Source organism: Procambarus clarkii, chromosome 74 (genome assembly GCF_040958095.1).
Source record: "Procambarus clarkii isolate CNS0578487 chromosome 74, FALCON_Pclarkii_2.0, whole genome shotgun sequence".
Lineage (NCBI taxonomy): Eukaryota > Metazoa > Arthropoda > Malacostraca > Decapoda > Cambaridae > Procambarus > Procambarus clarkii.
The window spans coordinates 13,917,632-13,945,131 of NC_091223.1; the positions used below are offsets into that span (position 1 = coordinate 13,917,632).

At 46.3% G+C, this 27,500-nt stretch overlaps 1 protein-coding gene across 1 annotated transcript in view; it reads left to right on the plus strand.

Moving 5' to 3' along the window:
* The window catches only part of LOC123767331 (protein prickle), a gene marked incomplete in the record, with an annotated part of 316,302 nt that overhangs the window by 125,822 nt on the left and 162,980 nt on the right, over positions 1-27,500 (plus strand).

The window sequence follows — 27,500 nt, forward strand, 5'->3', positions numbered from 1 at the left end:
TTACCCTACAGGTCGCAGGTACCAGGCCCCAGGTACCAGGCCCAGCCAAGTGTTAAACAGACCCACTGTTACCTTTCTCCCCCATCTCCCTTCTCCCCACACCAAACCCCTGTAACCCCTACCCCTCACATCCTATCCCCTTCACACCCTGCCTTTCCTCCAGACCCTCTAAGAATATGTTTTCCTCAGCTTACCAAACATATGAAAAAAAAATGTTTATAAGACACATTCTTGATTTGTATTTTTGTGCTAGTTTCCTGCCTTTTATTTTCAGTGTCATTTTAGATTCTGAAAACTTGAATAAATGAAAATATGGTTGGCAACTTAAGGACAATTTATAATCCTATTTTCTCCTCGAGAAAATAGGTCCCTGATCTCTTTTTGACTCCTATCTTTTCTCTTCCTCCTCCTCCTCGCCTCTCGGCTCAGGTAGATCCTTGTTTCTCTGTGCTTCATCCTCTTTTATACCTATTTGTGGTAGCTATTGTTGAGCACATATGTTGGTCTGTCTGGAGTCGAGTACAGCAGCTGGTGTGGGGATGTTATCTGATTATTGACGAGGCATCTCTATGATGAGCATTCACTCTCTGCTCATCATTATTCTGCTCCCTCCTTCTCTTATTCTTTTCCATCTCCGCTCCTCCATTTTTTTAGTTTTTAAACTAAGACGGCCGAGGGAGCCGGTCGGCCGAGCGGACAGCACGCTGGACTTGTGATCCTGTGGTCCTGGGTTTGATCCCAGGCGCCAGCGAGAAACAATGGGCAGAGTTTCTTTCAGCCTATGCCCCTGTTACCTAGCAGTAAAATAGGTACCTGGGTGTTAGTCAGCTGTCATGGGCTGCTTCCTGGGAGTGGAGGCCTGGTCGAGGACCGGGCTGCGGGGACACTAAAAAGCCCCGAAATCATCTCAAGATAACCTCAAGAAGACTGGGGTTCATAAGGGCTGTCAAATGGCGTATCTAGTGAAACTGCAAGCAAGAGCTGTTATCCTACCTTAGCTTATCTGAACCCCTGCTGCTAGAAACTCATTTATTTCATGAGAATATATTTTGAAACTATCAATTCTTCTACGTTCCTTAGTCATTTTAACCAAATTTCCTTTCTCTCTTATCTTTCTTTTTTGGCTTTTATTTCCCCGTTATCATCTTGTCCTGGTTTGTGGAAGTCGTCTGTCTGTCGTAGTCTTTTGTTTATCTGTTTACTCTTAATGAGTCGTTCTTCGTTTTTGTTATCTTTTCCTTTTATTTTTACTTCTCTTCTTTCTCATTCATTGATTCCTTCACATTTTATCTTCAACTTTCTCATTTCTTCTCTCCATAACTTTATACTCTCATTTTATTCACGTATTCTTATCCCTATTCTCACTATCAACTTGTCACAAGATCCATCCATTTCCTTGATTCATTTTCCCTTCCCCCCCCCCCCTTCCCTCACCATCATTTCCTTCCTTTACCACGTCTCTCTCTCTCTCTCTCTCTCTCTCTCTCTCTCTCTCTCTCTCTCTCTCTCTCTCTCTCTCTCTCTCTCTCTCTCTCTCTCTCTCTCTCTCTCTCTCTCTCTGTCTCTGTCTCTGTCTCTCTCACTCTCTCACTCTCTCACTCTCTCACTCTCTCACTCTCTTACTCTCTTACTCTCACAACTCCATTCGCCAAATTCCTCCCAAATGTTGCCTGTCAAAACAGAGACGGCATTTGAGAGGGCGCGAAGCCTCGTAGGGAATGTCTAAACGACATTCCCCTCCCGTGCCGAGACATCCTCACTACCTCTTGTCATCTCGCAGAGGTTTGCAAGAACGTAACGCCGCTGAGCGCGCGAGTCGTTTAACGCGAAGTAAAAGTCATTTTCAACACGGATTATTGAGCTCGCCACAACTGGCTCAATGATGTCATTGCATCGTTGTACACCATGTCCCTGCGGCAGATGCTAATTGTATGCTAATGTGAAATGGGATCGCTGGGTATTTTTGCGCGATTTCCTTCACCTGGGAGTAACTCGTGTCTTGGAGAGTGACGGAGGCGTCGTGGGGAGTGTGACGGAGCAGGGAATGGTTGTTGTTGTTGTTTCAGATTTAGCTGGTCAGAACGAAGTGTCCATGTAGCACGGGCTATGGTGAGCCCGTAGCAGGGAATGGTAGGTATGGGTTCGTAAATAGGAGAGAGGGTGTTCGGTGGACAGGGGACAAGGGGTGGACACGCACTGCACCTGTTGGCGGTGAATGGTGGTGATTCGGGAGGGCATACGAGGTGTACATACATCAGACTGGTGTCCATCATACCTGGGCCACCAGGTGTGAGTACGCGCTAATGGTATAGATCATTCCCTTAAAGATCATTCCTCTTAAAGGGAGATCATTCCATTCATAAAGGTAATAACTCTCTCTCTCTCTCTCTCTCTCTCTCTCTCTCTCTCTCTCTCTCTCTCTCTCTCTCTCTCTCTCTCTCTCTCTCTCTCTCTCTCTCTCTCTCTCTCTCCACGAGTTAATCTCAGCTCTATAACCACTTCATACTCCCTCGAGTATTGGGAGATGTTCTTGTGCTCTACCCAGAGTGTGCTAGTGCAGGCTAGTACTACCCAGGTGCCCCACACCTGACCACACAGGTGCCCCACACCTGACCACACAGGTATCCCACACCTGACCACACAGGTGTAATACCCTCCCTTCAAAACAAGAAAATAAAGACCCATGTTTGAGATCAAATCTTCACCTCTAAGCTAGCTGAAATGTGTTTGCTCTAATGACATGGCGTGTTCCTATGGCGAGCCTGGCGTGCCTAATCGTGTCTACTGGGGAGAGGTGTAGCTCTTGGCCCCCGTCTGCGAGCTACGAGTAGCTGTGGCCCCCGTCTGCGAGCTACGAGTAGCTGTGGCCCCCCGTCTGCGAGCTACGAGTCGCTGTGGCCCCCGTCTGCGAGCTACGAGTAGCTGTGGCCCCCCGTCTGCGAGCTACGAGTCGCTGTATACACAACCATTCCAGACATCTTAATCTTTGTCTTATTACTACCACAATTTCTTCCTTTAGGTTGTTCCACTTCTGAAGGAAAACAACCTTGTATCGCCTCAGTTCATCTGTGTTTCCAGTGTGTATATCTTTCATTTTACAATCTTTTAGCTCTTGATCATGTCTCCCCTCCCCTTTTGTGTGGGTGTTTGGGGGACGTGTGTGGGTTTTCTTGGCTATTTGAGCCTGTTTGGATTGGGCTGCAGCTATCGGGACCCACCTCGGTGTTGACCCACGTCGCTCTATCTGTCTGATAGAGCAACTCTAAGAGTCTCTTATGGTTTTATCATGTCTGTGGAAGCTGTAGGAAGAATTGGCTTCCACAACTTAACTCCACCTTAAGCTTAGAGTGAAGCTTTACTTGTGTTTCTCATGGCATTATGTTCTTAGGTTTGATCTGTGAGTGTAAGAGTGATTAAGAATGAGAGGGAGAGAAAATGAGGGATGGAGAGAAAATGAGTGGGGGGGGGGGGGAGAGAATGAGAGAGAGTGAGGATATGAGGCGTAATACCTAAGGTGTGGAGTGGGGACAAGGTCAACACTCAGTAGGTCCTTGGCCACTGAGGCGCTAATATTGTGTATGGGGGAGGCTGGGGGTGGTGGGGAGGCTGGGGGTGGTGGGGGAGGTTGGGGGAGGCTGGGGGAGGTGGGAAGGGGGGAATTGGGGAGAAGAGACAGTACACAACTAGTTGTTCTTGCGGGGGTTGAGCTTTGGCCCTTTGGTCCCGCCTCTCAACCGTCAATCAACTGGTGTACAGATTCCTGAGCCTACTGGGCTCTATCATATCTACATTTGAAACTGTGTATGGAGTCAGCCTCCACCATATCACTTCCTAGTGCATTCTATTAACTACTCTGGCACTGACAAAGTGCTTTCTAACGTCCCTGTGGCTCATTTGGGTACTCAGTCTCCACCTGTGTCCCCTTGTTCGCCTACCACCCGTGTTAAATAGTTTGTCTTTGTCCACCCTGTCAATTCCTCTGAGAATTTTGTAGGTGGTGATCATGTCTGCCCATGTGGGTGATGATCATGTCAGTGGGCTTTTAGTTGTGGTGTGAGAGTTAGTGGGTAAGTGGGTACGTGATGGGGTGCCTATTTGGAGGTGCCCAGAAAGGGGAAGATGCACAGGGGTGTAAGTGTGGGGGAGCAGGGGCGATTTCCCTTCACATTGTATCACTCTGATGGGTAAGGGTGGCAGGGGAGGGAATGTGGCTCCACAAGGGATTCGAACGTTCGGAAAGTTGAATTATAACGCCCCAAGTACTACCAGGCAAGCAGGCGGGTACCTCACTTCTCAGTGGTTACAGATAGGCAAGGACTTGTGGGTAAGTACTCACACTGTAAGATGAGCAACTTCATTACAAGTGAGTAAATCAATAATACGTTTATATGGAGCCAATAGCCTCGCGGTTGAGAAAATACTGAGAGCCATTCGAGGGGATCGAACTCTTGTCCCTGGACTCCAGGAACGATGGTTTGAGCCCACCGTACTGCCTCGGTAGTTTCATACAAATATATTATGTTCTCAAGGTGTCATTCTGCACCTTATTGTTAGTTATGAAGAAAAATTATAGAATTATTTATCAGGAAATGTACACTGAGGTCTGTAGTGGTGGAGGTTCACTTAGTGGGGTGGAATATAGTGAATTGTGTCGCAATTTACCCTACTCTAATTGTTGATATCAGGTGACCAGACCACACACTAGAAGGTGAAGGGACGACGACGTTTCGGTCCGTCCTGGACCATTCTCAATCGACTTGAGAATGGTCCAGGACGGACCGAAACGTCGTCGTCCCGTCACCTTCTAGTGTGTGGTCTGGTCACTATACTTTAGCCACGTTATTGTGACTCATCGCCTGCATATTGATATCAGGTGTTTCAACTGTAGATGTAGCTATCCCCCACACTAACTGTAGATGTAGCTATCCCCCACACTAACTAGATGTAACCAACTTCCACATTAACTCGATGTAAGCCAAGCCGGTCGGCCGAGAGGACCGTACGCTGGATTTGTGATCCTGTGGTCCTGGGTTCGATCCCAGGCGCCAGCGAGAAACAATGGGCAGAGTTTCTTTCACCCTATGCCCCTGTTACCTAGCAGTAAAATAGGTACCTGGGTGTTAGTCAGCTGTCACGGGCTGCTTCCTGGGGGTGGAGGCCTGGTCGAGGACCGGGCCGCGGGGACACTAAAAAGCCCCGAAATCATCTCAAGATAACCTCAAGATAACTCCCACACTAACTGTAGATGTAACCATCTCCCACGTTAATTGTAGATGTGTTGTACCTGATGGTAATGTCTCACTCAGCATAGTGGTGGTGGGAGAGATGAGGGGAATAACTATGATGTTGACAGTTGGCAGACAGCATGCACAATGAGACTATTTACAACGACGCCGTACGTTTCCTGCCGCACCCATTACGCATGCGCCGCACTGTACCGCACCCATTACGCATGCGCCTCACTGTACCGCACCCATTACGCATGCGCCTCACGGCACCACCTCCACCTTCTCGAAGCATTTCGATTTCAAGGCGTTTTTTATGTTTTTTTTTTGGTTTTGATGAGAATTGAGAGTTTAGACCAAGATTTAAGAGTTGTTATTAATGAGTAAGATCGTAAGTTGTGAGGTTTAAGTAGGCTTTTGAACGAGAGATCTTTAACTCAAGTTTAGGTTATCTTGAGGTTATCTTGAGATGATTTCGGGGCTATTTAGTGTCCCCGCGGCCCGGTCCTCGACCAGGCCTCCACCCCCAGGAAGCAGCCCGTGACAGCTGACTAACACCCAGGTACCTATTTTACTGCTAGGTAACAGGGGCATAGGGTGAAAGAAACTCTGCCCATTGTTTCTCACCGGCGCCTGGGATCGAACCCAGGACCACATGATCACAAATCCAGCGTGCTGTCCGCTCGGCCGACCGGCAAGTTCAAGTACGTTTATTGAGATAAGAAAGAAATACATCTCAAAGGGATAGAGTAGCTTAGGCCATAGGCACAATCAGAGAGCACTGTATAAACATCAGAGGTCCGCGGTTGTTCAACGTCCTCCCAGCGACTATAAGAAATATTGCCGGAACAACCGTGGACATCTTCAAGAGAAAACTGGACTGTTTTCTAAGAGAAGTTCCGGATCAGCCGGGCTGTGGTGGGTATTTGGGCCTGCGGGTCGCTCCAAGCAACAACAGCCTGGTGGACCAAACTCTCACAAGTCAAGCCTGGCCTCGGGCCGGGCTTGGGGAGTAGAAGAACTCCCAGAACCCCATCAACCAGGTATATGTGGGCCTGCGGGCCGCTCCAAGCAACAGCCTGGTGGACCAAGCTCTCACAAGTCGAGCCTGGCCTCGGGCCGGGCTTGGGGAGTAGAAGAACTCCCAGAACCCCATCAACCAGGTATATGTGGGCCTGTGGGCCGCTCCAAGCAACAGCCTGGTGGACCAAACTCTCACAAGTCAAGCCTGGCCTCGGGCCGGGCTTGGGGAGTAGAAGAACTCCCAGAACCCCATCAACCAGGTATCAAGCAGGTAGCTTAGGCTATTTCAACCTCCCAATCTTTAATTGTCCATCGTTTAGGGCTGTTAACATTCGTAGTGTCTTAGTTTCTACATGAATTTTGAGTAGTTGTTTTAGGTTAAGTAGTTGATAGTTTGCTTGAGGTGATTGGGGGATGTCGTTCTGGGTCCATTTATTTAACTGCTGTTCAACCTGCTCTGTAAGGATTTGAAGAGCGCACTTCTTCCTATTAAGGTGAAATTGAAATTGAAATTGAAATAGAAATAAGTTTATTGAGGTAAAATACACACAAAGGGATGAGGTAGCTCAAGCTATTCTCACCCCGTTCAGTACATCGTGTTAATACATACATAGACACACATCACAAGCAATAAACATATTACCAAACATTCTGAGAGATAAACATATACATTTCCACCTTTACACAAGTATATTAAGGTGATGCCCTATGAGATCTTGCCTATACTTATAGGTAAACTGAGTTGCGGACTGCTGGGTCATGTGGGTTTATATTGGTGTAAACTGGCAGCAGGTTTTCATATATACATCTTTTATGTGAATATGACAGCATGTTCTGAATTGATTATTTTCTTGTTTAGGGCTTCTATCTATCCCTTCTATTCTATCTCTCTGACGAATGCTCTTGCATCTTGGTTTAATTGGAAGAGGATTTCTCCAAAAGTCATCTTCGTTCGAGGTGATGAAAAAGAAAGAAATAACTGTAGAATGTCTACTTACTATTATATTATTATATTTATATTTATATTATATATATATTTATATCACTTATTATAAAATTACACAACGTTTCGAACCTACATGGTTCATTCTCAAGTGATGGGACAGTACAGGGTATATTGGATTTATACCATTATGGGGGTGAGGTGTAGATAAATGGATCGAACAATGGGGTTTATAGGTCTATATAAATGGATCAAGAATAAGGCATAAAGGTGAGCAGAGTAAGGCATAAAGTGTGAAGAATATATATATATATATATATATATATATATATATATATATATATATATATATATATATATATATATATATATATATATATATATATATATATATATAATGTGTGTGTGTGTGTGGCACGCAGCTTCACTCCAGGATCCGGAGTGTGAAGTATTGAGTGTCCTGTGGATTCTACACCTCAGTTACGTCTAAGGAATCGTCGACTCCCTTCGTGTGAAAGATCACCCTCTGCCTTGACCTCTGAACCACGAGAAGCTGTGCTTGCAGACTTGCAATCCCTTGTACATCATGCCAGTTTACACTTCAACAATTTACCGGAAGATTTATAAGACGACTCCATGTTAACCTGCATTCAAACGTAAAAAAACACTTGAATTGTTTTTTACTCATTTTTACTCATCTTTATTCGTTTCTGGAGAGATGAGTACGATTCTACCATCAAATAAATCAAACAGCAGGATTGGAGGTGAGTAAAAAAAACTCACTCTGTGTATCTGTGTGTTCCCGGAGTTTAGCATCGTGGTAAATCATGATTGAATGTTTATTGATGAGTTTTGAGATGTAAAAATGGTTGATTGGGAATAATGAGGAACATGTGTGGTGTTCGCAAGTTCGAATCCTCGTCACGGCCCTTGTGGATTTGTTCATTTGATGCATCACGTTAGTGTGATTTCTGCGTGTAGTGTGGGTGTTTATAAGTCCCCTCCCCCCCCCACACAACAGCAGCAGGTCAGTCAGACACACTGAGGGAATACTGATGGCTTCCTTGGATACATACTTGGATACATACGCGCAAAACATTCACCTTTTGTTTAATGTGGACACTGATAATGCTACGTTGAAAGCCTGTAGGCGCGTAAGGCTGGGGCGAGACTTATATGGAGAGACCGTCAAGGCTTCCAGGCTTGAAGATTGATCAGTCTTTTTAAAAGTTAATGTTGTTTACCAAACGCAAAAAAAGCCTAAGTTAGGGATTACATTCTGCTGTAGCTTGTTGGTAAGTGAGTTGACTGGGGCCTTTCGTATCAAGGTTTCGCATGATTGACAGGCATTAAAATGCTTTATTAAAAGGAAATAGTTATATACGAGATACACGAGAGTTATACAGGATACGACCGTTTTAAACAGTAAGTACTGTTAAATGCTTGCCACGGTGCAGAACGGTGAAGCATTTTCATGCCCACATGAGCTTCAAATCCAAGTTCGCGCGTGTGTGTGTGTGTGTGTGTGTGTGTGTGTGTGTGTGTGTGTGTGTGTGTGTGTGTGTGTGTGTGTGTGTGTGTGTGTGTGTGTGTGGGATCTGTGTTTGACGAGTCAATATCCACCAAGGAGTTTGGAACTCTTTGGTGTTTGACGTCGTTTGATTAAGGGGTCAGGGGCATGGTGCTAAGGGAAGGGGGCATAGTGGTGCTAAGGGAAGGGGGTCAGGGGCATAGTGGTGCTAAGGGAAGGGGGTCAGGGGCATAGTGGTGCTAAGGGAAGGGGGCATAGTGGTGCTAAGGGAAGGGGGTCAGGGGCATAGTGGTGCTAAGGGAAGGGGGTCAGGGGCATAGTGGTGCTTAGGGAAGGGGGTCAGGGGCATAGTGGTGCTTAGGGAAGGGGGTCAGGGACATAGTGGTGCTAAGGGAAGGGGGTCAGGGGCATAGTGGTGCTTAGGGAAGGGGGTCAGGGGCATAGTGGTGCTTAGGGAAGGGGGTCAGGGACATAGTGGTGCTAAGGGAAGGGGGTCAGGGGCATAGTGGTGCTAAGGGAAGGGTGTCAGGGGCATAGTGGTGCTAAGGGAAGGGGGTCAGGGGCATAGTGGTGCTTAGGGAAGGGTGTCAGGGGCATAGTGGTGCTAAGGGAAGGGGGTCAGGGGCATAGTGGTGCTTAGGGAAGGGGGTCAGGGGCATGGTGGTGCTTAGGGAAGGGGGTCAGGGACATAGTGGTGCTAAGGGAAGGGGGTCAGGGGCATAGTGGTGCTAAGGGAAGGGGGTCAGGGACATAGTGGTGCTTAGGGAAGGGGGCATAGTGGTGCTAAGGGAAGGGGGTCAGGGGCATGGTGCTAAGGGAAGGGGGTCAGGGGCATAGTGGTGCTAAGGGAAGGGGGTCAGGGGCATAGTGGTGCTAAGGGAAGGGGGCATAGTGGTGCTAAGGGAAGGGGGTCAGGGGCATAGTGGTGCTAAGGGAAGGGGGTCAGGGGCATAGTGGTGCTTAGGGAAGGGGGTCAGGGGCATAGTGGTGCTTAGGGAAGGGGGTCAGGGACATAGTGGTGCTAAGGGAAGGGGGTCAGGGGCATAGTGGTGCTTAGGGAAGGGGGTCAAGGGCATAGTGGTGCTTAGGGAAGGGGGTCAGGGGCATGGTGGTGCTTAGGGAAGGGGGTCAGGGACATAGTGGTGCTAAGGGAAGGGGGTCAGGGGCATAGTGGTGCTTAGGGAAGGGGGTCAGGGACATAGTGGTGCTAAGGGAAGGGGGTCAGGGGCATAGTGGTGCTAAGGGAAGGGTGTCAGGGGCATAGTGGTGCTAAGGGAAGGGTGTCAGGGACATAGTGGTGCTAAGGGAAGGGTGTCAGGGGCATAGTGGTGCTAAGGGAAGGGTGTCAGGGACATAGTGGTGCTAAGGGAAGGGGGTCAGGGGCATAGTGGTGCTAAGGGAAGGGGGTCAGGGACATAGTGGTGCTAAGGGAAGGGGGGTCAGGGGCATAGTGGTGCTAAGGGATACAAAGGGAAGGAGGAGGTAAGGTAATTATTAGGAGAAAGTGCTAAACCAGTACGACTTTTTAATCCCTGGAAGGCATGTGAGGATAAGGATTTAGGATGGAAGAATGGAAGGAATGGTGCCCAACCACTTGGACGGTCGGGGATCGAACGCTTGACCTGCATGAAGCGAAGGCGTCGCTCTACCGTCCAGTCCAAGTGGTTTGTGTCTGAGAATGAACCGTGTAGGTTCGAAACGTTGTATAAATTCATAAGTGTAATATATTTTACTGTTAATTTTTCTTTTAGTCAACCACGAACAAAGATAAATGACCAAATCCACAAGGGCCGTGACGAGGATTCGAACCTGCGTCCGGGAGCATCCCAGACACTGCCTTAATCGACTGAGCTACGACAGGGTAAAAAGAACTTCGGTTTCAACCCTTTTAACCCTGTCGTAGCTCAGTCGATTAAAGCAGTGTCTGGGATGCTCCCGGACGCAGGTTCGAATCCTCGTCACGGCCCTTGTGGATTTGTTCATTTGATGCATCACGTTAGTGTTATCTCTGTGTGTAACGAACAAAGGTGTTTGGAGAAATCCTCTTCCAATTAAACCAAGATGCTAAAGCATTAATCAGAGGGATAGGAGCCCCCCAAACAATAAGATAATCAAATGGAATATCCCATTCTATTCAATGGAATACATTTTTTATTTTTTTTTGAGATATATACAAGAGTTGTTACATTCTTGTACAGCCACTAGTACGCGTAGCGTTTCGGGCAAGTCCTTAATCCTATGGTCCCTGGAATACGATCCCCTGCCGCGAAGAATCGTTTTTTCATCCAAGTACACATTTTACTGTTGAGTTAAACAGAGGCTACAGTTAAGGAATTGCGCCCAGTAAATCCTCCCCGGCCAGGATACGAACCCATGACATAGCGCTCGCGGAACGCCAGGCGAGTGTCTTACCACTACACCACGGAGACTGCATCTCCGATTACATTACATAGACATAGATTATATTCAATTACAGTACTATACTGTAATTATCTATAATCACCATTTAGGCTCACCCATGCAAATGTGTATTTAGAAATCTCCTCGAGTTAATGATCCAATTTCAGTTGCCGAAGAAAGCTGTTCCTTGCGTGAGTGATCCAGTTTAAATGGTTTTCATCAGCGATGTTATTAAGCTGTTGGAGTGATTTGAGAAGAGTGAATCGTTAAGTAAGGGGGTGGAGAGCGGCGGCGGTAACCATGTAGTTATCCGGGTACTAACTACTCTTGGTCTAATTACCCGGCGGGTCACACCGCGGGCGCCCCGCGGGTCTCTGCTGCCGCCAGGGCGGGGGGGGGGGGGGGGGGGGGGGGGGAGGGCCTGTGCCCATCTCTTGGGTAGGTTAACCGCTGCTTTTAACCGCTGCTTTCACAGCGACCCGCTGCTTTCACAGCCACCCGCTGCTTTCACAGCTACCCGCTGCTTTCACAGCCACCCGCTGCTTTCACAGCCACCCGCTGCTTTCACAGCCACCCGCTGCTTTCACAGCTACCCGCTACTTTCACAGCTACCCGCTCTTCTTTCCCCGCTTCTTCCGCCACGACCCGCCCCAACTCCCACTACCCGCAACCCACTGCACACGCCGCTAACTACCCCACTGCACACGCCGCTAACTACCCAACTACTTTACAAATTACGAGAGCCAGAACATTGGGAGATATTAACCTGACTGAATAAGTCGTCTCAAGGCAACTGGCTTTCTTGGCATTGCATCTTTGTTGCAAGGAATGGCCATCTTGCAGGAGGTGGTAAGGGGGTAGGGGTTGTGACCCTTCAGGCTGTGATGATTGGCCACGGGATGAGGACACTCATCACAGATGAGGGAGCAGCCTCCAGAGGCCAAGGATGTGGATGCTGCAAGATGATTGCGTCATCCCTGACGTAGTCATGACGTCATTTGTGACGTCATACCTCGTAAACTCCATATATCAAACGCAGAATTATATCAGTTGTCGTTAGGTCAGGATAGGCCATGATAATGTGGGTTCAGCCAGGATAGGTTAGGCTAGATGGGGTTATATTAGGTTTGTCTGCAGAGGTACTGGTGGGTATGTGGGCCTGCGGGCCGCTCCAAGCAACAGCCTGGTGGACCAAACTCTCACAAGTCAAGCCTGGCCTCGGGCCGGGCTTGGGGGAGTAGAAGAACTCCCAGAACCCCATCAAGCAGGTATATGTGGGCCTGCGGGCCGCTCCAAGCAACAGCCTGGTGGACCAAACTCTCACAAGTCAAGCCTGGCCTCGGGCCGGACTTGGGGAGTAGAAGAACTCCCAGAACCCCATCAAGCAGGTATGTGTGGGCCTGCGAGCCGCTCCAAGCAACAGCCTGGTGGACCAAACTCTCACAAGTCAAGCCTGGCCTCGGGCCGGGCTTGGGGAGTAGAAGAACTCCCAGAACCCCATCAAGCAGGTATATGTGGGCCTGCGGGCCGCTCCAAGCAACAGCCTGGTGGACCAAACTCTCACAAGTCAAGCCTGGCCTCGGGCCGGGCTTGGGGAGTAGAAGAACTCCCAGAACCCCATCAACCAGGTATATGTGGGCCTGCGGGCCGCTCCAAGCAACAGCCTGGTGGACCAAACTCTCACAAGTCAAGCCTGGCCTCGAGCCGGGCTTGGGCAGTAGAAGAACTCCCAGAACCCCATCAAGCAGAGCAGCGATGCTGTCAGGTCACGGGGAATTGAACGTGTTTGCTAATATCTTCCTTGGTTTGTTATCCCTCGAGGATTTGTTGATCCTTCAGCTTGTTGCTCTTCCCAATCCTCCTCTTGTTTTAACAGGTACGTTTAGCGTAGCTCCATGTGTACTCTCTCTCTCTCTCCGAGCGGTTCTATATGTGTGGTCACGCGCCCTGACCTCCGCCCTGTGTGTGTATACGCAGACCCCAGAGAGAGAGAGAGAGAGAGTCTCGTTCAAAATCTCAGATTGTGCTCAGAGAAAATCACCACCTTCAAATGACTTACTTGCTCGTTTCGAACCTCTGGTGGGCGAGTGTGTGCTGGCGGCGAGCGTGGAGGTGCCCGCAATATTGACCAGGCCAACACAAACCTCCTGCAGGAGGCGCAGAGGTTGGGGGAGGTAATTATTTACCCAGGTGAAGCCAGAATTAACATGCGCTGCGTTCCACTTCCAAGACGGACCTCTACTTCCTCCCCCTCCCCCCCCCCCTCCTACACCCTCCTCCTCCTCCTCTTCCACACACTAATGGTAGTATGATAATTATGTTATAATTGTGATGAGTATACTATATAATTATTGTCATCATTTATTTGCTTCATTAGTATAATGCAATATATTTAACAGCGTCTGCCAACACCAACAACCGCCTTAATCAACCAGTAATGACCAAGTCACTGACAGATTACTCATAAGTTAGGATGCTGAGGTTCCTGGAACTAGAGAAAGTTTTCAGCAGCTCTGAAAGTGACTTAAACGTGATGCTGTGAGCTGAGAGATGGTGAAGAGTTTACAAGTTGACTAATCACAGCTCAAATCTCAAGAAATCTTTCTCATCTCCATTGACCCATTCCCAGCATCACCTCTCTCTCTCTCTCTCTCTCTCTCTCTCTCTCTCTCTCTCTCTCTCTCTCTCTCTCTCTCTCTCTCTCTCTCTCTCTCTCTCTCTCTCTCTCTCTCTCTCTTTCTCTCTGTCTCTGTCTCTCTTTCTCTCTCTCTCTCTCTCTCTCTCTCTCTCTCTCTCTCTCTCTCTCTCTCTCTCTCTCTCTCTCTCTCCCCTCTCTCTCTCTCTCTCTCTCTCTCTCTCTCTCTCTCTCTCTCTCTCTCTCTCTCTCTCTCTCTCTCTCTCTCTCTCTCTCTCTCTCTCTCTCTTTCTCTCTGTCTCTCTCTCTCTGTCTCTCTCTCTCTCTCTCTCTCTCTCTCTCTCTCTCTCTCTCTCTCTCTCTCTCTCTCTCTCTCTCTCTCTCTCTCTCTCTCTCTCTCTCTTTCTCTCTGTCTCTCTCTCTCTCTGTCTCTCTCTCTCTCTCTCTGTCTGTCTGTCTCTCTCTATCTCTCTCTCTCTCTCTCTCTCTCTCTCTCTCTCTCTCTCTCTCTCTCTCTCTCTCTCTCTCTCTCTCTCTCTCTCTCTCTCGCAAGAAGAGAATTCCGTGGATTAACGCCCCTGTGGCCCGGTTTCTGACCAGATCTGGTTGGAATTCTGCGGTTTTCAATGGGTCTGTTAGTGTGAAGCAGTTAACACTAGAGTTGCCTCAGGAAGCATCAACAAGTGGGACCACACCCCTAGGAAGCAGCAACAGATGGGACCACACCCCAGGAAGCAGCAACAGGTGGGACCACACCCCAGGAAGCAGCAACAGGTGGGACCACACCCCAGGAAGCAGCAACAGAAATAACCAATTACTGTGAGGTGTAGCATAACGCTTTCTCTCCAGAGATAAATTATAGGCTGAGCTACTGATAAGCTTAAAGCTAACTTTCACGCCATCTTATATGGTAGCGGGGCGGGAAGAGGGGGGGCAGGGAGAGGTGGTGGGAGGGGTGAGATGGAAGAAAGGGAAGGAGAGGAGTAAGAGGATGGATAAAGAAAAGAAATGGGAAGACAGACAGACAGATAAACTTGCTTCGTAACGTCCACGAGACATTCTGAACTTTAAGTTCAGAATTCTGAACTGAAAAGAACTGAACACGAGAAATTCTGAACTTTAAGTTCAGAATTTCATCTGGTAATATTTAGGAGGTCCAAGACTTGTCAACACTCTCCCTCTACACACACATAACTGGCCGACCCTCTCACGATGCTCGGAAGAAAACACTAAACGCCTCCAAAGGATACCTGATTCAACCGGGCTGTGATTGCTAGGTCAGATGACCTCTAACAGCCTGGTTGAGCAGACCACCACCCAACCAGAATGCCTGCTCGGTGACCGAGCAACCAGGACATTCATCCTTTGAGTCACCTAAAAGTAAACCTTTCTGTAAACTACCTTGTCCGCCCTGGCACAACTGGTTGTAGAGTACTTCAACCGGATGGCAATGGGCAACAGCCATTGGCAATGTTGACAGCCTGAAGCCATTTTAAAACATGTTAAGCAGCGATACATGATGAATAAGGCACCTTATTCATCATGTAAGGTTCGGAGGCACCTAGTAATGATCCACCTCATCATTCATCACTCGTAATTATAACCCTTGGGAAAATTAGGTGATTTGAGCCCTGATATGAAGGGGGTTTAATCGGCTCTCTCGTCTGAATAAGACTTTTGGTTTAGTCTGTATTTCAAAGTCTGGCATAATTTATAAGAGAAGCTTGCGTATACTTTATATATGCCACAGGGGATTTCTGACGTATCTATATAACTGATTTATATAACTTTCTGACGTATACATCACTGGATTATATAAATATATATAAATAATAACCAAATTCTATATCTCCTAGTTAAAACAAGTGTTGTAGAACTCATTACAATGCTGCATTGATATTCGTTGGGATCGAACCTCCGTTTAGGAACAAACGCCAATATATTTAGTATTTTTGGTATTTTAGTTTCCCCGAGAAGGTGTTCATACTGTCATATAATGATTGTCAGAGCCATAGTCTACCAGCCTGGCCCGTTCTGAGGCCCGACACACATTATGGCTGTGGCGTCTCACAAGAAAATGATGCCTGTCTATGACTTGGGTGATATAGTAATATGCAAAGATCTTTTAAAGTCACCCCTACTATCTCTCTCTCTCTCTCTCTACACACACACACACACACACACACACACACACACACACACACACACACACACACACACACACACACACACACACACACACACACACTCCATACACAGTTTCGAGTGTGGATGTGATAGAGCCCAATAGGCTCAGGAACCTGTACACCTGTTGATTGACGGTTGAGAGGCGGGACCAAAGAGCCAGAGCTCAACCCCCGCAAGCACAACTAGGTGAGTACACACACACACACACACACACACACACACACACACACACACACACACACACACACACACTGTTAGCTTATGTATCAATGCTCATCACATCGGTATGTGTATGTGTAAGATTTTACAGTCATCAGGGTACAATATTACCGTTCTTTCCATTTCTCACTATTAACACTAGTTATAGGGTAGTTATCTCCTTATAACTACCTCAGCGTAAATGCCTTATCACAGTGTGTTCCTTCACCACTGACGAGCACAGTGTAAACGTCTTAGAACACCTCAGAAGTGACCATCCAATGGGACTCCAATCATGTGTCACGCAAACTGTACACCAAATCGTCTCGTCGCTTGTAAGACAGCTTACAGAGGAATACACGAAAGCTATTTCAGGTAAATTCAGGGTATACTGCAGGTATACTGCAGGTATACTGTAGGTATAATGCAGGTAGTGTTAAGTCTTCCTCACTAAAGCATCTTATACTGTAATAAAAAGTTCACCTGTTAATTGCTTTAGCTCTTTCAACATTGTAGGTACGCTAAAAAAATTACAAAAAAAGTATACATCATTAACGAAACAAGTTGGAACGTAAGTGTGTTCATTCGGGAGCTTGAGAAAGCAGGTGTGTTGGAACGAGACATTCTGAAAAGGTGATTCTGGTCGTTCAGCAACTTGTCAGTGGTAAAGCGTCTATGCTAATACATCTCAGCTGGATGTCTGGCCGATAAGTGAGGGAGAATTGAGAGGGGTTGTGGGGGGTGTGGGGTTGGGGTTGGGGGTGGAATGGAGGTATTGGCTCCAAAATGGTATATTGGAAGTGTTGGTGGGGGGAAGGGATGTTGGGGTGGATGCTGGGGAGCCGTCGACACTTCTCTCCAACACTTGGCGATTCATCTCCGGCAGATGTGGATGCTTTGGAGCCCCAGACACAAGATTGATGTATCTCTGGAGAGATGATTGATGTGTCTCTGGAGAGATGATTGATGTGTCTCTGGAGAGATGATTGATGTGTCTCTTAAGTATCAAGTGCTGATAGTTTAATTAAGACGTGGGTAAGATGGGTCCATACTCTCTCCTCTGGACTGTTAAGCCGTGAACACTGAACAATATGGTAACTTGTGCTGTTAGCACATAACTAGTTGTTCACATGTGAACATCTTAGTGCCGGTGATGTGCTTCACCTTTAATATGTGCGCTGAACATGTTTGAAGAACAAGGTTGGTTAGTACGTTTATTGAACTTGCAGGTATTAATGACTCTTATCAGGTATAGTGCTATGGTGAACTCATCTAGTTATGCTTGCTGGGGTTGAGCTTTGGCTCTTTGGTCCCGCCTCTCAACTGTCAATCAACTGGTGTACAGGTTCCTGACGTGGCATAGGCAGTACTAACGCCTGTGTTGTCTTGTCATGTTAATCTGGTTCTACTCACACCCACCAAACATGATACTGAAAACGTGATAGATATATGTGAAAGATATAGTTGCCGCTCCAAGCAACAGCCTGGTGGACCAAAGTCTCACAAGTCAAGCCTGGACTCGGGCCGGGCTTGGGGGAGTAGAAGAACTCCCAGAACCCCATCAAGCAGGTATATGTGGGCCTGCGAGCCGCTCCAAGCAACAGCCTGGTGGACCAAACTCTCACAAGTCAAGCCTGGCCTCGGGCCGGGCTTGGGCAGTAGAAGAACTCCCTGAACCCCATCAAGCAGGTATATGTGGGCCTGCGGGCCGCTCCAAGCAACAGCCTGGTGGACCAAAGTCTCACAAGTCAAGCCTGGCCTCGGGCCGGGCTTGGGGAGTAGAAGAACTCCCAGAACCCCATCAACCAGGTATAAAGCAGGTATAGTGCAGAATACAAACTAACGTTTAATCCTGCTAAAGATGCAATGGTTTCTGTTAACACTGGATTCGTTTTATCGTGATAAACATTGCTAGATAGAGAGATTCCAGTAACGTACTAGTGGCTTTAGCTATTGTATGTACTAGCTCTATATATAAATCCAACATTATGTGTGTAACTCATCTTCTATATGTATGTACGTGTACCTGAATTTGAATTTGAAAATTACGACCTGGAAGCTTTGTCTTTGTCAACTGTCAAAGCTTTGTCGGATTGTCAATTTTTCTGGTGCTATTGTTAAAGTATGAACAAGTGATATTAATTGTGCAGTCGGTCATCTTGAGTCCTTGTCGAAAGTAAAGTAATTGAACAGTCAGTGTCTTAAGCCTATGGATGTAAACTATGGCGACCACCGAGATCTACACAATGCTGACTTTGGTAAACTTAGAGAGAATGGAGGATATGTTCTAGACGTATCTTGGATGTCCATCCTCGCTATCATTGTTATCTCCTTCATGTCCACACCCTCACATAATTCACAAACCAATGATATCATTTTGTCTGAATGATATCATTTTGTGTTTCAGTTATCTACTCGTCACTGTATTGTTTGGAAATACAACTTATATATATATATATATATATATATATATATATATATATATATATATATATATATATATATATATATATATATATATAGATAAGGGGTGGTAGGAGAGGAAAAGATTAAAGTATTCAGTGAGAATCCACAAGGTCTTCTCTGAACACTATTTATTTTCTTCTTCGAGGATGTGGGTCCCTTTAATTAAACCAGTGGTGGTACCCCTATATATATATATATATATATATATATATAATCTTTCAGATTATAAGCCAAATGTTACTTATAATATGTCAAAAATGGGACTTTCGTGTCGACTATTGAACACATGTTTAGTGCAGTCATTATTGCAATAATTTGTACAAGTTTTAACGAACAAAGTTTCCGGAATTGTCCGCCTGAAACTCCGCCCCAGAGAGAGAGAGAGAGAGAGAGAGAGAGAGAGAGAGAGAGAGAGAGAGAGAGAGAGAGAGAGAGAAAGAAAGAAAAGCAAAAACGCAGTTGCATAATTGACGACCCCTGACTGGATTGACCGGCTTGAGGACCGTGGATCGAGGCATTTACCCTCATATAAACGTCACCATCCTTCCTCGAATCATTAATATGATTGCAATCATGCGAGTATATATATATAGGGTGTGTTGCAGAGGTCCTTGATGGTATACTGTGGCTTGCAGAGATATACTTTAACGCCTGGGATGTGAAGAGGGGAAAAATAATAGCATTCAAATTGAAAACTTTATTCGTAAGTTCTAAAACATAATTTCTTCGGACGTAGGTTCGAACCCTCATCACGGCCCAAGTGGATTTGTGCTTTATTCGTACATGTTTGTGTATCCTAGTCAATATTATATTGACTCTGATGCTTGGCTCCTGGTTTGTGTCTCGGAGAGGCTGCAGGATCCTAGTAAATTCAGTAGCATTTCTGGTTGCAATTTTTATACCATGTCGTAGCTCAGTCGATTAAGGCAGTGTCTGGGATGCTCTCGGACGTAGGTTCGAATCCTCGTCACGGCCCTTGTGGAGTTGTTCATCGGATGTTAAATTTGTTTTTACAATCTTAGACAATTGCAAATATCTAGAGTTGTAAATATATCTAGTTGTAAATATATCTAGTTGTAAATATCCAGTATTGCGTCGCAATAGCCTAATGACCAACCAGCAATTATTGTCTTGGACATAATTCAAAAAAGTATATCCATAATGCGTATACATTGAGAAGTATGATATACCTTGGTGTGTATATTCCTTTTGTTGTTAGGTTAATTCCATTTAATTACCATTCCATTTTATTCCATTTAATTACCATTCCATTTTAACCATTCCATTAATGGTTAATTCTTAACCATTAACTAGAATTATTCTGATATCTCATATTAGATTCATAATTAATTACAATAAAAAATACATGAATCATAATTGATCATAATTAATACAGAACAATGATAAATTAATACAATTTAATAAACTAATAAGATACAGATAGTGAAATAAATAATGAACTAGTAATTAATAAAAATTAAATAACTAATACAGTTTAATTAAACCTTGATCATTGAATGAAATTGTACATGTAAGTTTGATTTACAACTTTAAATCTTGTTTAATAACTCAAGATGGTTCGAGTGTGACATGTAGTTAGGTAATTAAGACCGCTTCTGGTAATTGGCCCCAACCACAGGAGTCAATTATAACTCTAAACGATCCTTTTCCTCGAGTGACGGCAATCATTAGGCGAAAAAACTTGTAGAATTCTGTAACGAGGTTTTTCTGAAGATGGTGGTAATGACTTGTGGCCTTGTTACGCTTAATTGGTTTAAATTGAAGCTGTTGTGTTTGGGAAACAAGATGATGGTATACTAAAAAAAAGAGGATAATGACTTATTTCCATAAGACTTTGGGAATTGGGGAATTAAGGGTGAACTAGGCTTATATTATCAATGATAGAGGCGTTGGATGGTGCTTCAACTCGTGTAGGAAGACTAGGGATTGACAGATGGAGAGGTTATCTTGAGGTTATCTTGAGATGATTTCCCATGGTGCTTCAACTCGTGTAGGAATATTAGGGATTGACAGATGGAGAGGTTATCTTGAGGTTATCTTGAGATGATTTCCCATGGTGCTTCAACTCGTGTAGGAATATTAGGGATTGACAGATGGAGAGGCTATCTTGAGGTTATCTTGAGGTGATTTCGGGGCTTTTTTAGTGTCCCCGCGGCCCGGTCCTCGACCAGGCCTCCACCCCCCAGGAAGCAGCCCGTGACAGCTGACTAACACCCAGGTACCTATTTTACTGCTAGGTAACAGGGGCATAGGGTTAAAGAAACTCTGCCTAATGTTTCTCGCCGGCGCCTGGGATCGAACCCAGGACCACAGGATTACAAGTCCAGCGTGCTGTCCGCTCGGCCGACCGGCTCCCTATTAAACTACACTTAAGTTACTACTACTACACTTAAACTACACTTAAAACTACGTTTAAGTTACTTACAGAAATCACAATTGCGTGATGCATCAAATGAACAAATCCACAAGGGATTTTTGACCATGTCGTAGCTTAGTCGATTAAGGCAGCGTCTGGGATGCTCTCGGACGCAGGTTCGAATCCTCATCACGGCCCTTGTGGATTTATACACTTTAAGTTCCTTACCTTACCTTGAGGTGCTTCCGGGGATCAGCGTCCCCGCGGCCCGGTCGTCGACCAGGCCTCCTAATGATCTAAACAGTAGTTCTAACATTTGTTCTCTTTCAATTACAAATTAAATTTATATATATTTAATATATATATAACAAATTGAATCCTGTAGTTCAAAAAGAGTCCTGTAGTGTCTGCCACCTTAGTGTACGCGGATAGCCCGGAGTGTACGCAGATAGCCTGGTGTGTACGCGGATAGCCTGGAGTGTACGCAGATAGCCTGGTGTGTACGCAGATAGCCTGGAGTGTACGCGGATTGCCTGGAGTGTACGCGGATAGCCTGGAGTGTATGCGGATAGCCTGGAGTGTACGCGGATAGCTTGGAGTGTACGCGGATAGCTTGGAGTGTACGCGGATAGCTTGGAGTGTACGCGGATAGCTTGGAGTGTATGCAGATAGCCTGGAGTGTACGCGGATAGCTTGGAGTGTACGCGGATAGCCCGGAGTGTATGCGGGTAGCCCGGAGTGTACGCGGATAGCCCAGAGTGTACGCGGATAGTCTGGAGTGTACGCGGATAGCCTGGAGTGTACGCGGATAGTCTGGAGTGTACGCGGATAGTCTGGAGTGTACGCGGATAGTCCGGAGTGTACGCGGGTAGCCCGGAGTGTACGCGGATAACTTGGAGTGTACAATGAGGTTTCATTCCTTAGGGTTGCAATTTTGTGTTGCGAGGAGACTGTAGAAGTATACGCACAGCCTGGCGTATCCATCTTGCAGGTCCGCCCCGCCGAGCTGTGGCAGGTAACTATAGTGGCTCGTTATCGAGGAGTGTAATTATGGTGTTCAGCCTGTCCACGTGAGCTGTGGCAGAGTGGTTAACCTTGCCGGTGGCTTGACTGTCGTGGTGGTGAATTACCCGATGACTTCCCTCTGCCCTTCGAAACCACCTCCACTACCCCCCTTCGATTCGCCCCGATCCCTGGTACCCTTTAGTCTGTAGGTATCACCTGGTACCCTGTTGTACCCTAGGGGTTGTCGCTGGTACCACCAGCTGAAGGGTGAAGGGCGAGGGGGGTTTGGGGCCTTACGCAATTACCACGATGTTTGGGTCATTAGATATGTTCTCTGTTGTTCATAAAATGATATGCTTGTAATGCCCCGAGGTTTGGTATGGGGGTGTCTTGATGACGGGTCATTATCTCCCCCATGTGTTATTCATAGGAGTTGATGGTATTGATGACCGTGGGTCATCACTGATCCCTCGTTGTTTGGGGGACTTTGTTGTGGACTGAGGGACGAGCCTGAACAGTTGGGGTGATGGAGGGTGTCCTGAGGGTGGAGGACGAGGGTGTCCTGAGGGTGGAGGACGAGGGTGTCCTGAGGGTGGAGGACGAGGGTGTCCTGAGGGCGGAGGACGAGGACGTCCTCGAGGATGTATGAGGTGAAAAAGATTCGTAATAACCCATAATACTGTATTAAAATGTTGTTATTGGGTATTTCGATGTATTTCATTTTTTTAATTGATGGTTTATTTTGTTTCAGGTAAGCGATGGTGTGCTGGGCTCCACACAACGGAAGCTCCCGCTTAGTTAAGTACACTTTTGTACATTAGCACTGTGTTGGGTGGGGGCAGTGGCGGTTCGAGCCTCCACCAGTGCCCCGGTTGGGGGGGTAGAGACGGTGCCCACCGGCCCTCATAGTACCTGCAGCTCCTCCAATTACCATCACAAAGGAAAACGTTCACCCATGTACAACCCCCACCCATGTACACCCATGCCAAGCTGCTCTATATCTCTCAGCTGTCTACACCCAATTGTGGAGAAGCAAAACTGCTCAAGACGGAAGAGGAGATGTACCAGAGATGTGTAGGGTGGGGGGAGGGGAGGGGGGAGTTGTGTTGTCTTGGTAAACTTGTGGTTGGTTGCGGTTCGATTCCCGGTATTCCGAGTATTCTGACACAGTTCTTGTACCCCCCGTTCTCTTGTCCCAGCTCCTTGTCCTCATATCCCAGCTCCTTGTCCTCATATCCCAGCTCCTTGTTCTCATATCCTAGCTCCGTGTCTTCGTATCACAGCTCCTTGTCCTCATATCCCAGCTCCTTGTCCTCGTATCCCAGCTCCTTGTCTACATATCCCAGCTCCTTGTCCTCATATTCCAGCTCCTTGTCCACATATCCCAGCTCCTTGTCCACATATCCCAGCTCCTTGTCCACATATCCCAGCTCCTTGTCTACATATCCCAGCTCCTGGTCCTCATATCCCAGCTCCTTGTCCTCGTATCCCAGCACCTTGTCCTCGTATCCCAGCTCCTTGTCCTCGTATCCCAGCTCCTTGTCCTCATATCCCAGCTCCTTGTCCTCATATCCCTTCCAAGTGCTATATATAGTGATCCTGACTTAGCGTTTCCTCCTGATAATTACCTTACCCACCTCAACACTGGCCTGGGATGAGCATGAAAGCTCACCATCACATGGTAACAGGAGCACTGATGGTGACTCGATGATGCAGAGGTAATTGTGCCTGAATTGACATTAGGGTCCCTGGTTGATCAGTCCAGCAACCAGGAGGCCTGGTCGACGACCGGGCCGCGGGGGCGCTAAGCCCCGGAAGCACCTCAAGGTAAGGGTTCAGTCTTGCCTCCTTTCCCCGATCTCTTAATTCATTCTCTCTGCTTCGGAAGCCATTGGGCTTAAGTGGCTAGTGCAGTCAAAAAGTGAGTCCAGTAATAGTCTATATGTAAACTGGCAGGTGAATCTTAGCCCTGAACAGAGATTATGCTCCAGTTATATCCTTATTGTATTATAAAGCGTTGGTTTAAAATAGAAACAGTTTATGCTGAAAACGTTTTCTTTGAAGAATTTCGTTTTCTGTAACCGGAATTCTCGGGTACACAAATAGTTTTCAAATTGCATGTTTCACATTATCGTCAATAATAAGCTGTATTAACGTACCCAAAACGTAATGAAACCTAACCTTACCTAAAGTAATCTTAAAGTATTGTAACCTAAAGTATCCTTAATGTATTGTAACCTAAAGTATCCTTAATGTATTCTAACCTAAAGTAACCCTAACCTAACCTAACCCCCGGATAGAAAGTAGAAAATAGCACTAATTATGTAGCCAAATCGTTCTATTCCTGTGAGTGGATTGCCACGCTGGGGGACAGGTTACAACTCGCCAATCCCATGGACGAGGGTTCGACTCCCGGACCGGGTCAGATTTTCTGAGATACGTTTCCTAACACAGGATGCCTATGTTCACCTATTATTAAATAGGTACCAGTGAATGTAGGTGAATATATATCCTGGGTATAAGGCCTATAGGGAGACCTTACACCTGATGCCTCTGTTCACCTAGCAGGAGAAAGGTACTGGGGATTTAGGCCAAGTGTTGAGGATCCTTGCAAGGGTTAGTAGAATTAAACAGAATTGTATATATATATATATATATATATATATATATATATATATATATATATATATATATATATATATATATATATTTAAAACCTAAAAGGGGTACCACCTCTGGTGCAAGTGTAGGGACCCATAGCCTCTGAGAAGAAAATAATGAGTACTCAGAGAACACCTTGTGGAGCCTTACTGAACACTTTGATATTTTCTTCCCCTACCACCCCTATTGTTTTAGTGTGTGTATATATATCTAACTTATCTATCTATCTATCTATCTATCTATCTATCTATCTATATTGAATCATTGAAAAATAAAACAAAATATACTTTCTGAAGCAGTGAAACAAAGGCTGAAAACGGTGTAGTTTTACAACCTTTAGGCACAACTGTGGTCAACCCGCTTGTTGGCCTGCCCATCTGATGCGTAGGCCTGTTTTTTTTCTCCTAATTCCCTTAGGCTAGAGGCCAGAAGTAGCCCTAGGCTCCGGTTCAGTTCAGCGGCCAATTCGTCATTTAAAAGTTCATCCTTCGATATATATATAGCTCTTGTAAGCATTATATCCTTGTTAATGAGCACCGGGGGGGTTGTTAATAATGCTATTGTGTGGTGAGGAGCGCCGCAGTGCAGCAGCATGGATGATTTACGATTTTATTATGAACTAAAGCTGTAAAAATAAGACAAAAAAAGGTTAATTATCGTACGCGGTTCGGGTTGTGGTGATAGTTGCCATGCAGTGCCAGATGCTATTTTAGTATATATATGCATATATAAGAACTGTTTAAACAACAGAACTGTTTAAATATTATAAATTAAAACAAAATAACTAAGATTGGAGCCACACACATCGTTTGAGCGGTAAGGGAGGCAATTATTTAACTTTACATTTATGGTTTTAATCTCCAGGAGAAAAAAAGCCCAAAAGGTTCGGTTGTCAGCTATGTTTTTCGGACATTAATGTCTTATTATAAATTCAAACACCATTTTTTGTGGCAGTTGTTGCTTCGATGTTTGGCAGTCACCTTTATGTCGCCTGTATTAGGAGATCCGTACACAGAGAAAAAGAGAGAAGTCTGTGTCCATGTCTAGAGAGAAACCAGAAAATTATGCACGGTTTGTGGTAATGGGGGAGGGATAATAGGCGTAAACCCATTGAGAACTCCAGCCCATTTAGGCGTTGGAGAGAGGGAGGGAGAGAGAGAGAGAGAGAGAGAGAGAGAGAGAGGGAGAGAGACAGACAGAGAGAGAGGGAGAGAGACAGAGAGAAAGAGGGAGAGAGACAGACAGAGAGAGAGAGGGAGAGAGACAGACAGAGAGAAAGAGGGAGAGAGACAGACAGAGAGAGAGAGGGAGAGAGACAGACAGAGAGAGAGAGGGAGAGAGACAGACAGAGAGACAGAGAGAGAGAGGGAGAGAGACAGACAGAGAGAGAGAGACAGACAGAGAGAGAGAGACAGAGAGACAGACAGACAGAGACAGACAGAGAGAGAGACAGAGAGACAGACAGAGAGAGACAGAGAGACAGAGAGAGACAGAGAGAGAGAGAGACAGAGAGACAGATACACACACACAGCCATAATTCCAAACGTGTATTTCAGCACATAACATTATACATACGACATTGTGTATATGAGTAATCATCGTTGCTAAATAACAGCCTCGTGGTTGATAACTGGTTGTTTCAGTGATAACCTAAAAAAGGGAAATGAATTTCCCATCATTTGTGTAGGTCTAAACGAGGTGATTAGAGTCGCTTCGAATCGCCTTGTAGCGCCACTAAGACGACCGACGACCACCTCAAAGGGATCAGATGTCGTTGGTGTTTGGCTCTCGAGAGGATTGGACGTCGATTTCAGTGGTCTTCCGACCTGTAACCTGTCAACCAAATATGGTGTAACAGCCTGTAATCCGTCAACCAAACTATCTTAACACTATAGCATGGCTGTTGAACTCGTTCTAGGAGTCTATGAAGGCTTATACCTTCAGTTTGATACCTAACCTTCCAGGGTGGTGTGCTGTACCCACAAGGTAGTGGTGGTAGTAGTGGTGGTTGTGGTGGTGGTGGTAGCAAGATAATCTACATGTTTGCTTAGACCAAGAGCCTATACACCTTGTGTATTGGGCGCCGGAGGCTGAGTCCAGTGGGAGGCAGCATCTTTACTGTGGGGGAAGCAAGGATGAGAGACAGCATCTTCACCCAGCTAGGAGAAGCAAGGATGAGAGACAGCATCTTCACCCAGCTAGGAGAAGCAAGGATGAGAGACAGCATCTTCACCCAGCTCCTGGAAAAAATAAAATAGGAGAAGCAAGGATGAGAGACAGCATCTTCACCCAGCTAGGAGCCACACGCATTATGGAGTCAAATCACCTTCTCTCGATCACCACAAATGGATTCACACGAATACTTTTTCTCCAGAAGTTTGAGGTGGGTGCTGGAGTCTTGAGAGAGTTTTAATGGGGGTTTAGAAGGGGGAGAATCTTGAACCCTTATACCCATTTAATACCCACACCGTCGTCTACCCCATTTCCATCCCCTGCGGCACACTACCCACCCCATCCGCTCCCTCTCTATTCCCTCCCATCCACTGGCTCTACCCTATACTTCACTGGGCATCTATGCCCTGAAGGTGGGTAGGCTAATGCCCTGACCGGCTACAGTGAGCTTCAGTTGATTGCTTCACCCTGTACCCACGCCCCTACCCTTGATGGTGGTGATGGTGGTAGTAGTGGTGATGGTGGTAGTGGTGGTGGTGGTGATGGACACCTCCACAAGGAGCCAAAGTTGTAACAAATCCATCATTGTAGCCCAATCGCTTCGTGCGCTCCAGAGGTCACAATAATGATCTGTTTCCTGTCTGGTAGTTACTCCCTTTATCGAGTACCTCTTCCCC